Source organism: Hevea brasiliensis, chromosome 7 (genome assembly GCF_030052815.1).
Source record: "Hevea brasiliensis isolate MT/VB/25A 57/8 chromosome 7, ASM3005281v1, whole genome shotgun sequence".
NCBI classification, from domain to species: Eukaryota; Viridiplantae; Streptophyta; class Magnoliopsida; order Malpighiales; family Euphorbiaceae; genus Hevea; species Hevea brasiliensis.
In genome coordinates this window covers 37,833,119-37,847,057 of record NC_079499.1, presented here as the reverse complement: position 1 = coordinate 37,847,057, position 13,939 = coordinate 37,833,119, and positions in this window count along the sequence as shown.

Below are 13,939 nucleotides of genomic sequence, written 5' to 3'. Positions count from 1 at the left end.
TAAATGACCATAACTTGGTCTAGGAAAGTCCAAATGACCTAAATTTTGTATCGATAAAAAGCTGAGACATAGCCCTATAACTTTTGTGCAGAAAACAAACCAAAAATTTGACCATAACCTATTTGAAAAACCACCTACAATCAACCCACAAAAACTGCCAATAACCAGGAATTTACCCATAATTCTGGATAACATTAAATCCAGCCAGCTATATCCAAATGGAGTGATTCAAAAAGGGAAATAAAGTTAAGACAATAAGGAACAACTTCTATAAAGAAAACTTAGCCAAATTACCACAATAACTTGACTAATGGAACAGTGTAATACATGGCACCAATCTAAAATTTTGGAAGTTGCACCTAAGAAACTTAAAGTTTGAGAAAACAACCAAAACCAACAAATTAGGTAACCAAAATATGGTATGTGGGTGAAATTGAAATTCCCATACCTATTAAGCATAAGAAAGTCAACAAATTGACTTGAATAGTATCATGAATAGTAACTCCAAAATGAAAATTTTTAAGAATGTTAGTTTAAGTATATTGGGGCTAGAATTAAGTATATGCGAATTAATTATTGGATTTATTGTGAGATAAGATATTGAAACATTATAAATTGCGTGTTTCAGCTAAAAAATAAAAGACCTGGAAAAGGATAAGGTAAACTCAGTCAAGGCCTAGAGGCGACTCACATCAGGTTTATGCACAACAAACTTAAAATTCTTTGTTTCTACTTGACAATTCTTGAAATAAATGTTGTGAATAATTTTGATTGTTATGGCTTTGAAAATCTTATTTGAAAAAAGGGGTGTTGCCTACTTTTTAAATGAAAAGTTTGGAATGAAATATGATTTGTGAATTGTATGAATAACTTGATTTAAATTGTTTTTTATTCACACTTGGCATGGCAAAATCACTATGTTCCTCCTCCATTTATGAGGTGAGTTTGACTATATTCCTCCCTTTCTGGCTTGCCAGTCTGAGGTGAGTTTGGATGAGTACTCATTAGCTAGCCAGCCACCTCCCTCATTGATTTCGATTAGTGGGGTGAGTTTGGCTTGTCGTGGAGTACAACACGGCATATTTAGAAATTTTGTGTCTTGGCCTAAGTTGTATTATTGATTGGCAACACCATGATTATTAAATTGTTTGATCAAATTTGTGTTATATTAAACTTTGAAAATTGTGAAATATTTAAATTGTGATTTGTTATAAATGTGATTTGAAAAATTATGAAATGCGATTGTGAAATATTTGAATTGTGAATTAATGACAAATGTTTTATATTTTTCATTTTATACTTTATTGTGCACCACTGAGTATTTTTATACTCAGCGATAGCTTTCTTTGCTATCGCAGATAGAGACAAGGAAAAAGCAGTAGAGTGAGCTACTGATTGTTGGGACTACATGGAGGCTTTTGTACGGGTATTTAGTTATATACTTGAAGTTTGTTTTGATGTAAATAGTTTAGTGTCATATGTGTTAATGGTAAATTGAGCAGTTGTACATTAAAGTTGTAATAATATAATTTTTTTTATTTTTCTTTTGTAAATTAAAATTTGTGTATGTAAATTTAATTTAATGCATTGTTTATGAATTGTCGAATTGTTTTGAAAAAATTTTTAAGTTGTGAAATTTGAGTTGATTTTGGTTGAATTATATTAATTTGAGGATATATTGGCAGTTAGGGTTGAGAATTGAAATGAATTATTTGGAAGTGTGTTTCACAGGTTTTGAAGAACTATTTTTTCCAAATATAGACGACACTCTGCCGAAAATTTTCAAAAATTTACGTAAAATAAAAATGTACAAAAATTTTAACTAGTCTTTAAACTTCAAGTAAAGGTTTTTAATACCTGCTGTAAAAGCTCACCATTTTCAAAAAGTAAGAAAATTGTTTTAAAATCTCTTATGGTATATTTAATGGGTTATTGATAGATGAAGTACAGTAATTCATTAGATGTACTATGGGATCATGTTACATCTTCCTGAGGGGTAGGGTGTAACATGTTTAGTGGTATCAGAGCAATGGTTTTAAAATAAATTTTGAACTGTGAATTTGAAATATTTTATCGATAAAAACAACTGCTCAAATGTTTTATACATATGAAATATTTACATCATGAATATGCACTAACAAAGGTCAACCTCCATGTGTTTGTTATCAGAGAGTAAAAAATTTTTCAAAGCGGAATGGAAGAAGGAGATCATTCCGTAGAACAATCTGTAGAGGCTGAGGCCCAAGGAGAAGGCCCAACACTCTAGAATGTGAGTGGGTCTGCCACTCCAGTTACTCCTCAAGCATCACAGTTTCCTGCTCAGTTTGCACAGTAAATGGCTATATTTTTTCAACAAATGGTGGGAAATGTGCCACCACAAGCTCAGATGCAAGCACCTGTAGCACAACCACAGCCCCCAGCTCGGTAATATGAAAAACTAATAAAATTTGAGGCTATCGAGTTCAAGGGCACTGTGGACCCATTGGAAGCAGAACAGTGACTAGAACGAATGGAAAGGGTATTCAAAAAGCTGCAATGTGCCGAGGAATTAAAATTTGAATACTCAGTATCTCTTTTGTAAGGGAATGCGTATGAATGGTGGAAGACCATCCCCCACAGTCTGGTTGAGCCCCCTGTTCTTACATGGGCAGACTTCTTGAGGGAGTTCAGACAGAAATATGTCCCAGATGCATATGTGGATCAGAAATTGCAAGAATTTTTGAATTTGAAGCAAGGGGACAAGACCATAGCGGAATATGAGTGGGACTTTTCAAGACTAAGCCATTATACTGAAAGCTTGGTCTCCACCCCCAGAGACCGGTGTAAGAGGTTTGAGGCTGGGTTGAGGCCTTCTTTGAGAATGCAAGTGGTGGGGTTCTGACACCAGAATTTTTCTGAATTGATTTCACAAGCCTTGAAATTGGAAAGGATAGAATCAAAAGGGGCAGTGAAAAAAACAAACAAAAGAGAAAGAGAAAACAGAAAAAGCTGCTGGTCAAACTACAGAAAGTAGTTTGGGGAAGATAAAACATTTTGGAGGATCTAGCTCACGCGAATCGCGTAGAGATAGATCTCCTGGACAAAAACCACCCCGATCTGATCAGCAAACTCAGCAGACACACAGAAATATGCTGTCGGATCGACTTTGTGAGACTTGTGGTAAACCAGATAGTGGAGTATGTTATAGAGCTACAGGATCATGTTTTAATTGTGGAGGGACTGCTCATTTTGCTAAGGATTGCGTAAGTCCACGCCGTTATGGATCATTTACCACGTTAGAAGGATCAGCCCAAGTTTCTACCCCAAAGAGTTCACGAACAGTTGGTAGAGGCAGAGGCAGAGGTAGGGGTAGTACACCTGGAAGCCAGAGTACTGTGAATCAGCCAGGACAAGGTGATGCTCCAGCTAGAGTATACACTATACGACAAAGGGATGAGGATGAGACATCTGACATTGTTGCTGGTATTTTCTCAATTCTTAACTACGATATTTATATGTATAAAAATAAATTTTGATGTATTAGCGATTAGTCTTTTAGAATAAGAATTACGATAATAAGCGAGATTGGAATTAATTTTGGAAAAGTTTCTAGTGAGAGACATCTCCTTGACTACGATAAATTATAAAGTTAATTAGTAAGCTAAATTAGGTAAGGCAATGTGACACTCCTTACCCGTTTAAAATGTAGCTGAGCAAGATATGCCACACAGTGTACCGGAATACTATTTTTTTTTAATCATTTTAATTATTTTTATCCTTCCTTATTCATTTCTTTCATAGTTATGAAATACAATTTGTGAAGTATAATTCATTTAAATCATTTATGAAGAACATAAATTTATTTGAGGTTCCATAAATTTTATAGAAATTCGACAGAGTACCGGCTAAAAATGGAGAAAATAGTTCTTCGGAAGCTGAGAAAAACACTTCCAAAATTCTCAATCAATCCCAAATTCCATTTCATCATCAAAATCTCAATATTTTTCAACAACATTTCCATTTCTCAATCATTCATTTTTTATGATATTCATATACAAGTCATACATAAATATTCAATTTTTTTTTCATTCATAAATACAATTCTCACTATTTACATTAATACCAAAATACATTACATGAGTTTCAATTGCACATGAGAAAGTAAAAGTTAATTACAAAATATCAAAATAAAACCTAATGTCCTACCAATGCACTGATGACAATGAGGTGACACGGACACTATGCAAACATGCAGGAGGTCTCACCCAGTCTGTGGTCTACTGGGCTCTCGGTCGGTCTCTCTAGAACCTACGCATGGCAAAAAGCAACGCGCTAAGCAATAATGCTTAGTGGTGCGAATAATAAAATGAAAAGAAATAACAGAAAATAAATATGCAGTGCATGTTCTGATGTCTTTTGCAAACAATTTTTCGATCATTATTGGAAATCTTAATTATTTTGTATTTGTTATACTCATAATTTTATTAAATTTATCCACTTTCATTTCTGGTTGCCCAAGTAACTTATACTGGATGATTGGACTGGATAAACGGGTAAACTGGCACTGGGTATCAAGTACCTCCAGCCGTCACACCATCGGTCACATATATATCTCCCGGTGTGCAACAGAATAGCTAATAAGCTGTAATAACATTAGGCATAAAGCCAAGTTGTTAGTAGTATGCCCTAGAGCATATCATTTAGTATGTATCTTGTACATATTTTTATTAATAACAGACTTTTCCACTTTTTCATTTACATAATATATTTATGTGTAATAGAAAAGGTCCATTGATATTTTATTAAAAATATTATTTTTAAGTTGTTAAGGATATGAGTGACATTATTTCTAGCACAAAGTATCATAAATAGGTTCACAATTGAGGATAATAAGGACATGACTTATCCAGAAAGATTGTATTCATGTTTGTTACCAAGTTATTTATATAAGATATAAATAAGATGGAATGGTGAGTCTCATGACATATAGCAAACATGATAGGCACTTATAAATAATAAGTAAGCTGAACCAGTGACACTTATAACAAGCACATGGAGTTTACTGTTGTCAATGTTTTGTCATAAATCATATCAGATCATATAATCTTTAGACCTGAGATAGCATAGTTATCTTGTATATAGGTAGTTTGAGTTTGATACTGCTTTCATACATGTACTGTGTATGGGTATATGGGCATGTGTTGGCTCCTACTAGTTATATATGGAGGTAGGTGTTGATCAAGATGGAATCTGTTCCTCTAAGTAAATAGAGATAAAATCCTATGTTCATTTAATTGTTCTTGATGTTTCAAGTTCCTAGCCAGGACAGATAGATTTATTCAGAAAAGAGTTTCTGATGAGAAAATCTATTTAATGAAGAACTGGAATTAAAAGAGAACATAATATTCATAGCAAATGGAGTTTGACATAAACCATGACTCCAGCTTGAGTTGGGATTTTGTAATAGAGAGATTCCAGTGCATGGTAACATATGATTATAGGTTCATTTAAGGTAAACCTTGTTACTAATTGGGTGGCCATGGCATGCTATGCTAGATGTTAACCATGGTCTATGAGGTGCATAAAATGATTTAGAGAAATCATTTATGGTAAGAAAGAGTTCTGATGCTATTAAGAGTTGATATCATATCTCATTGCCAATTAGTGATGAGCCTAGTAAGTCACACACATGCACAAGTTATCACCTAATTAAATATGATTTAATTAATTAATTAAAGAGTTTAATTGATTAATTAAATAGGTTTGGTTTGTAATTAGATTGCAAAGTCCCTAGCATGACTTAAAACCAAATCTAGATTATTGGATGTATAGTATAAGTTAAATTTATATTTAAAGTGTTTAAATATAAATTTAATTAATGAGAAATTAATTAATAGAGATTAATTAATTAATTTATATTTCATACAAATTAATTAGAAGAAGAGAAATAATTATTTTGGGCATTTTGGTCATTTCGCAGTGTGACACATGGCACCATGAGATGGTGACACATGGCATTACACATAAGATTGCCAAATGTCTTTTAATCATGTAAGATGATTAAATTAAGATTAAATATAGGTTTGACACTTGGCACAATGTGATTGGGTCACTTAAACCTAGAACCAATCAGAGGGTAACATGTGGTAAGGGTTTAATGTGTTGACCTAGCTATATAAGTGTTGTTATGAATTAAAAATAAGACAACCGGCAGCCACACTCCTTTGTCACGCCATTTTGAAGCTCTTCCTCTCTTCCTCTTCATCTCTCATCAATTTAAAGAGATTAGCCATCAATCTCTTGAATTAAAAATACTAGAAATTGTTTCTAGTGTCCTGTTTACATCTTTAATCTCTTAAAAGGAAGAACTTGATTTTCTAAATAATAGAAAAAGATTTAGAAGCTGTTCAAGGGCTGCCATAGGTGTTCTTGTTATGGACAAGCTAGAGGGACAATATTTGGTGTCCTAAAGATGAATCTCAAAGGCGCAAATACGCTGCAATGCATCAAGAGGTTAGTGTAATCGTTCTTGATTTAATCTAGGGTTCTAAAATTAATCTGATTAATTTTAAAATCTTAAATAGCAAATACAGATCCAAAGACATATTAAAAGAGTTTTATTATCTTGTTTATCATTGAAATTAAATAGTTAAAAATAAATCTTGCATGATGCATGTAACACCCCTATTTGTAGAGCCTAGTATATTTCACTGTTCTGGTGACCGATGTCGGTCCGGACAATTAAGGGGATTAGAACCACACTTAAGACAACTAGATGAACCATAGACACAAATAATTAGTAATGTCCAATTAGTTAAGTATAAACAAGAAAAACAGAACATAAGAAGTTAAACGAGCCGAGAGTCACAGCGATGGATGACCGTCTTCGGAAAGACTGTTAAGTCATTTTAAACTCAAATTTCAAACCGTAAAATGTGACGCTGCGGTCCTTAGGACCCTGATAAACAAGTAGAAAAGAGAAAATCAAGAAAAAGAACTGTTAAGCCAGTCAAATAATTAGGTTAGGGAGCCAGAAGAAATATTAGATTATTTGCAAACCGGGAAGAACTGGAGAGAGTTAATTTGGTCAATTGACCCCGAGAGCTGGCTCCTGACCTAACTGTCAAATAAAATTGGAGAAAAAAAAACTTCGAGATCGAGAATTAAATTAAAGATCTAATAAAAAAAAAGAGAAAATGAAAAAGTTTAAAAGGTGTAGGGATATGAAATCATGCATGACATCATGCATGATGCCATAAATTCCATAATTTATAAATTAATTGAAATGAATTGTGGTCTTTCATAAGACATAAAAAAAAAGAAAGGAAAAGAAAAAAAAATCAATTGGTCTTCTCTCCCAAAGTTGCCGCCTCCCATCCTTCTCTCTCCCTCACCATTGCAAACCTCCATTAAAGCTTGTCTCCAAGCTTTGAAACCCTCACTAAACTTCAACTTCTCCCATACTTGCTTTACAAAAACTTATTCTAGTTACTTGGGAAGGAGCTTGACAACAAAAAGAAAAAGAAAGGAAGAAGTTTTGAAGAAAAAGAAATTCTACATAAAAGGTTAGTAATCAAATTTGATAATTTGAGTTTGATTCTTACATTTCTAACTTATTGAGCTTGTAAATAAACTTAAAATGGAAAGAAAATTTGTTGAGGGATTATATAGAATTTTGGACAGCTAGGGTTTGGTTGGACAAAGTATAAATTTATTTGAGCTAAACATGTTAAGAAGCTTAATTGAGTTAAGGGAGCATATTTATAAGTGTTTAACTAGCTAAATGCAACAAATGACATGAATTAGGGTTTTGAACATTAGGGTTTAGAGACCAAAAATGTGAAGAAGTGCTAAATGATGTCTTTGACATAGTTTAAGGGAAGAAATGGTCATTTGTGACCTAATTAAGTGTGTTAGAAGTGTTTGAATCAAAGCCAAATTCGGATTGGGTATGCACATGACCAAAAGTCAACTTTGAGGGACCAAAAATAGAATTTTACAAGTCCAATTGGTATGGGACCAATTGGGACTGAAAATAGGCACTAAATGACATAATTTTCATTTAGGAAGCATGCCCAAAAAGTGACCAAAACCTAGTGAACAAACTGACCAAACTTGAAAATCTGTAGTATGAACAGTACACATGAGCAGTAATCGTGTTTGGGTCATAACTTGAGCTAGGAAGATCTAAATAACCTGAACATTTACCAGTGGTTAGATGAGATATAGACCTAAAACTTTCATGAAGAACACAAACCCAAATTATGCCACTAACAAAGTCATTTGGCCACCCCAAGTTGGTGACTCAAATCTGCCAGCACTAGAAAATTACCCAAAATTCTGGGTTGTGTCCAATCCGGCAGCCATGGTTCAAATGGCCATAACTTGAGCTACAAAACTCCAATTGGGGTGATTCAAAAAGGAGAATAAACTTAAGACATTAGGAAAAATTTTCTATGAAGAACGTTTTTCCAAATTCCAATAATAAAGTGTCATGTTTTGCCAAAGTGACCAATGGAACAGTGCAACTTAGGACTCCAAAACTGAAAATTGGCAATTTTGCCTAAAAGACCTAAGTTTTGAGAAAACAACCAAAACTAACACGTTTGGTGACCAAAATATGGTATGTGGGTAAAGTTGGAATTTCCATACCTATTAAGCCTTAGAAAGTCAATAATTTGACTTGAATAGTATAGTGAATAGTAACCCGAAACACAAAATTTTAAGAACATCGAGTTTAGCACATTAGAGTTAGGTAAAAATGAAGTTAAATTTATTTTTGGATTTATGCTAAGTTATGGTACTGAAACACTATAAAATTGTGTATTTCAGTTGAAAAGAATACTGGGAAAGAACCCGAGGAACCGAGTAAAGGCCAAGAGGCGACTCGCTTGAGGTTTGTGCATAACATTACTATGCTTTAAAATTCATTGATAAAGTGAATGAAATATGTATTTTATATTTTCTTTGAATTGTTGAAAATTTATTTGTGACATTAGTTATGATGTTTTGACTTAAATTGTTGAAAGTTATTGTGTATATTTGAAATGAAAATGTTTAACAAATTGTTAAGATAAGTTTTGAAACCATAGTTTCATGACCATATATTTGAACACCTCACTAGCACGACTAGTGGGGGTAATTAGTTTCGAATTTTGATTCCTTTTCTGGAGAAGTGTTGAGGTGTGCCAGTAGAAGAGGATGTGAATGGATATCCATATATTTGAGCTAGCTAGCCTTGTGATGTGATTTCTCTTTAGCCTCTGGCTATTGAGATTCTATTTGTTTCGAATGGCATGATCTAACTGTGGGTTTTATGTAATGTGTTTTGATACTTTGAAATGAACTTGGTTTGCTTTAAAATCTCATAATTCATATTTTGTGTTTAATACTCATGTTTAGTCAAATTTTTGAATAAATGTGATTTATATTTTGCATAAAGATTATTTTAATATGTTGTGCACCACTGAGTCCTAGTACTCAGCGATAGCTTCTATTGCTGTCGCATATATAGAGACTAGAAGAGCAGTAGACTGAGCTGCTAAGGATTAAAGATCATTCAGCTTGAAGTTATCGGGTATAATTTATACCCTAATTGTAAATATTTCTTTTGATGTATGTATTGCATATAAAAGTATGGACATGTAAATAGTTCTTGAGTAACTTGTACAAAATTTGTATGAAGTTTGTAATAAAGTTTAGTTTGTATTTCTTTTGATGTAAATTTTGTAAGGATGTATATAAATTGTTTTGTCTCTAATGAAATATGAGTGGAACTATTTTATTTAATTTGAATGAAATGTATTGCTAGTATTTTGAGGATTATTGAATTTTGAACTTGAGAAATTGGTTGAAATGATTGTGGAGTTGTTGAAATGGATTGAGTTTGATTGTAAAATTGAAGTAGTTGTTGAGAAAACATTATTAGAAGTGCTTTTTACATGTATTTGACGAACTAGTTTCTCAAAATACAGACAGAACTCTGTCAAAATTTTTATAAAATTTGCAGAAAAATAAAATGGGCTAAAAATATTAACTAGATTTACTTTTAATCATATGTTTTAAATACCTATTAGAAAATGCTCACCACTTATCAAAAGTAAGAAAATTGTTTTAAAATCCCTTGTAGGGTACTTAATGAGTTATTGATAGGTGAAGTTCGGTATTTCATTAGGTATTCTACGGGATCATGTTATGCCTTACAGAGGGGTAAGGTGTGACATGTTTTAGTGGTATCAGAGCAAAATTTTTGAAGTGTGTTTTAACTTATGAATTTGTGTCTTTCCTTGTTAAGTACAACTGCTCAATGTCCATATTTGTTACATACAGTGCATTACATCATAAATATGAACTAACAGAGGGAAATCTCTATGTGTTACTTGTTCAGGAGATACCCTAACTTCATACTGAAATGGAAGAAGGGGATCACTCAGTTGAGTAGTCTATTGAAGCTGAGGCACAAGGGAAAGCCCCAGCTTTACCGAATGTCAGTGGGTCAGTAGCACCAGCCCCGCAAATGCCGCAGTTTCCTGCACAGTTCGCACAGCAGATGGCTGCGATGTTTCAACAAATGGCTGGGGGTATGCCTGCTCAAGCTTCACCTCAGACATCTGTGGCACAACCACTGCCTCCAGCCAGACAGTATGATAAATTACTGAAGTATGGGGCTGCAGAATTTAAGGGTACAATGGACCCTTTAGAGGCAGAGCAATGGCTTGAAAGAATGGACAGAGTATTTAAGAAGCTGCACTGCCAAGATGAACTAAAGTTTGAGTATTCTGTGTCGCTACTGCAAGGGGATGCGTATGATTGGTGGAAGACCATCCCCACGGCTTTTGAACCACCGATCTTGACCTTGGATGACTTCATCGGAGAATTGCATGTAAATACATCCCAGATGCATATGTTGATCAGAAACTGCAAGAATTTTTGAGTTTGAAACAAGGGAATAGATCAGTGGCAGAGTATGAGAGGGAGTTCTCTCGCTTAAGTCATTATGCAGGGAGTCTCCTTACTACCAGCAAGGCAAGGTGCAAGAGATTTGAGACGGGTTTGAAGCCTAGCATAAGGATGCAAGTTGTGGGATTTCGACACAACAATTTTTCAAAACTTATGTCTCAAGCACTTGAGCTGGAGAGAATTGAATCAGAAGCAACCCCAGTGAAAGAAAAATTAGAGAAAGCTGAGAAATCAGAAAAAGATAAGGGGGAAAAGTTAGTAGAATAGAGTTATCGTGGGACTTCTGGGAAGAAGAAGAAATTTAGTGGCCCCAGCAGGGGCCGAGGTGGAAGATTTGGTAGGGGCAGATTTTCCGGACAGAGGGACCCTAGGTCTGGTCAGCAGTCGATCAGGGGTTTTGCCCGCCCCTGTGAGACTTGTGGCAAGATTCATGGGGGGGAGTGTTATTGGGCCACTGGAGCCTACTTTAACTGCGGAGGCAAGGGTCATTTAGCAAGAGACTGCAATAGTGCTTCGTCTTCTAGATATGGTCCAGCTCCTACTACTGCCGAGGGATCTATTCAGAGTCCTGCTCCCAGAGGTTCACAATCAGTTGGCAGAGGAAGAGGCAAAGGTAGAGGCACTGCTTTAGGCAGTCAGGGCACAGTTGGTCAGTCAACACAGGAAAGTGCTTTAGTCAGGGTTTATTCAATGAGACAACGAGAAGAGGCTGAGACTTCCGATGTAGTAGCTAGTATATTTTCTTTCTCTGATGAAGAAGTATTTGTATTGTTTGATCTGGGTTCAACCCATTCATATGTTAGTGCTAGCATAGTCAGTTCACTTGCTGTTCCATGTATGCAAATGGGTTTTGAAGTGCTAGTAACTAGTCCATTAGGACAAGAGGTCCGGGTCAACAAAATTTATAGGGAATGTCCTTTGGTGATCTAAGGACATGTTTTCCTGTCAGACTTGATTGAAATTCCCTTCAGAGAGTATGATATTATCTTGGTCATGGATTGGTTAGCCAGGCATCACGCCATGATTGACTGTAGACTGAAGACAGTCATTTTTTGTCTCCCTTTGTACAGTGATGTGGTAATACATGGAGAGAGGCATTTACTGTCATCAAACATCATTTCGGCTGCACTAGCCAGAAGGATAATCAGAAAGGGGTGTGAAGCATACTTGGCACATGTGATAGACACCCAAGTGGGGAGCCCAGCACTAAGGGACATCTCTACTGTATGTGACTTTCCGGATGTGTTTCCTGATGAATTGCCAGGATTACCTCCAGAAAGAGAGGTGAAGTTTGAGATTGATGTTATGCCTGGTGTGGACCCAATCTCCATAACACCATATAGAATGGCACCTGCAGAACTAAAAGAGTTGAAAGTACAGTTGCAAGAGCTGCTTGACAAGGGTTTTATTCGCTCTAATGTGTCACCTTATGGAGTGCCAGTGCTATTTGTAAAGAAGAAGGATGGCACTCTCCGCTTATGTATTGACTACCGGCAGTTGAATAAGGTGACAATAAAGAATAGATATCCATTGCCCCGCATTGATGACTTATTTGATCAGTTGAGAGGTGCAGCTATGTTTTCCAAAATTGACCTGAGATCAGGTTATTATCAGTTGAAAGTACAAGACCAAAGTATTCCTAAAACTGCCTTCAGAACCCGTTATGGCCATTATGAGTTCTTGGTCATGCCATTCGGGTTAACTAATGCTCCGGCTGCTTTTATGGATCTGATGAACACTATCTTCAGACGATACCTCAACCAGTTTGTTGTGGTATTCATTGATGATATATTGGTCTATTCGAGGAATGCAGAAGAGCATGATAGACATCTGTGGATTATACTGCAAATTTAAGGGAGAAACAGCTATATGCCAAATTGTCGAAGTGTGAATTTTGGCTGAAAGAAATATCTTTCTTGGGGCATGTAGTATCAGAAGAGGGCATCAAGGTAGATCCAAGTAAGATTGAAGCTGTCTTTAATTGGAGGCCACCCAAAAATGTCACAGAGATTCGCAGTTTTCTGGGTTTAGCTGGATACTACCATAGATTTGTGAAGGGATTCTCTATGTTGGCATCTCCATTGCCTAAGCTGCTTAGAAAAGATGTGAAATTTTAGTGGACGAAAAAATGCCAGCAGAGTTTTGATGAATTGAAGAGATGTTTGACTGAAGCTCCAGTCCTTACTTTACCTACACCGAGTAAAGAATATACAGTTTATAGTGATTCTTCTCACAATGGTTTAGGCTGTGTATTGATGCAAGATCGAAATGTCATTGCCTATATATCACGCCAACTAAAACCGCATGAGAAGAAATATCCGACACATGATTTGGAGCTTGGAGCTATAGTGTTTGCTCTTAAGATCTGGAGACACTATTTATATGGGAAGAAATGTTACATCTACACAGATCATAAGAGTTTGAAGTATTTGGGCACCCAGAAAGAGTTGAATTTGAGACTGAGGAGATGGTTAGAGTTAATAAAAGACTATGATTGTCTGATAGACTATTAGCCAGGGAAAGCTAATGTTGTGGCTGACGCCTTAAGTCGCAAGACTATGGCAAGTCTACAGGTTACTCCTTTGTTTTTAGTACATGAGTTAAGATCATTGCATACCAGCTTAGAGATTAATGATGATGGGCAGACAGCAGTTGCATGGCATGTACAGCCAGTGTTGATTGATAAGATCAGAATGGCTGCTCAGAATGATTAGAAGTATCAAAAGCTATTGGAAGAAGTCAAGCAGGGCAAGAAACTAGAATTCTCAATCAGAGATGATGGTCTACTACTACACCAGGGCAGAATGTGTGTTCCTAACGATGTTGATTTGAGGCAGATCATTTTGAAGGAAGCACATGAGTCTCCTTTTGCCATGCACCCTGGTGGCACAAAAATGTATAGGGGGCTAAAGGAGCATTACTGGTGGATGGGTATGAAAAGAAATGTGGAAGAGTTTGTATCCAAATGCCTAACTTGTCAGCAAGTGAAGGCAGAGCATCA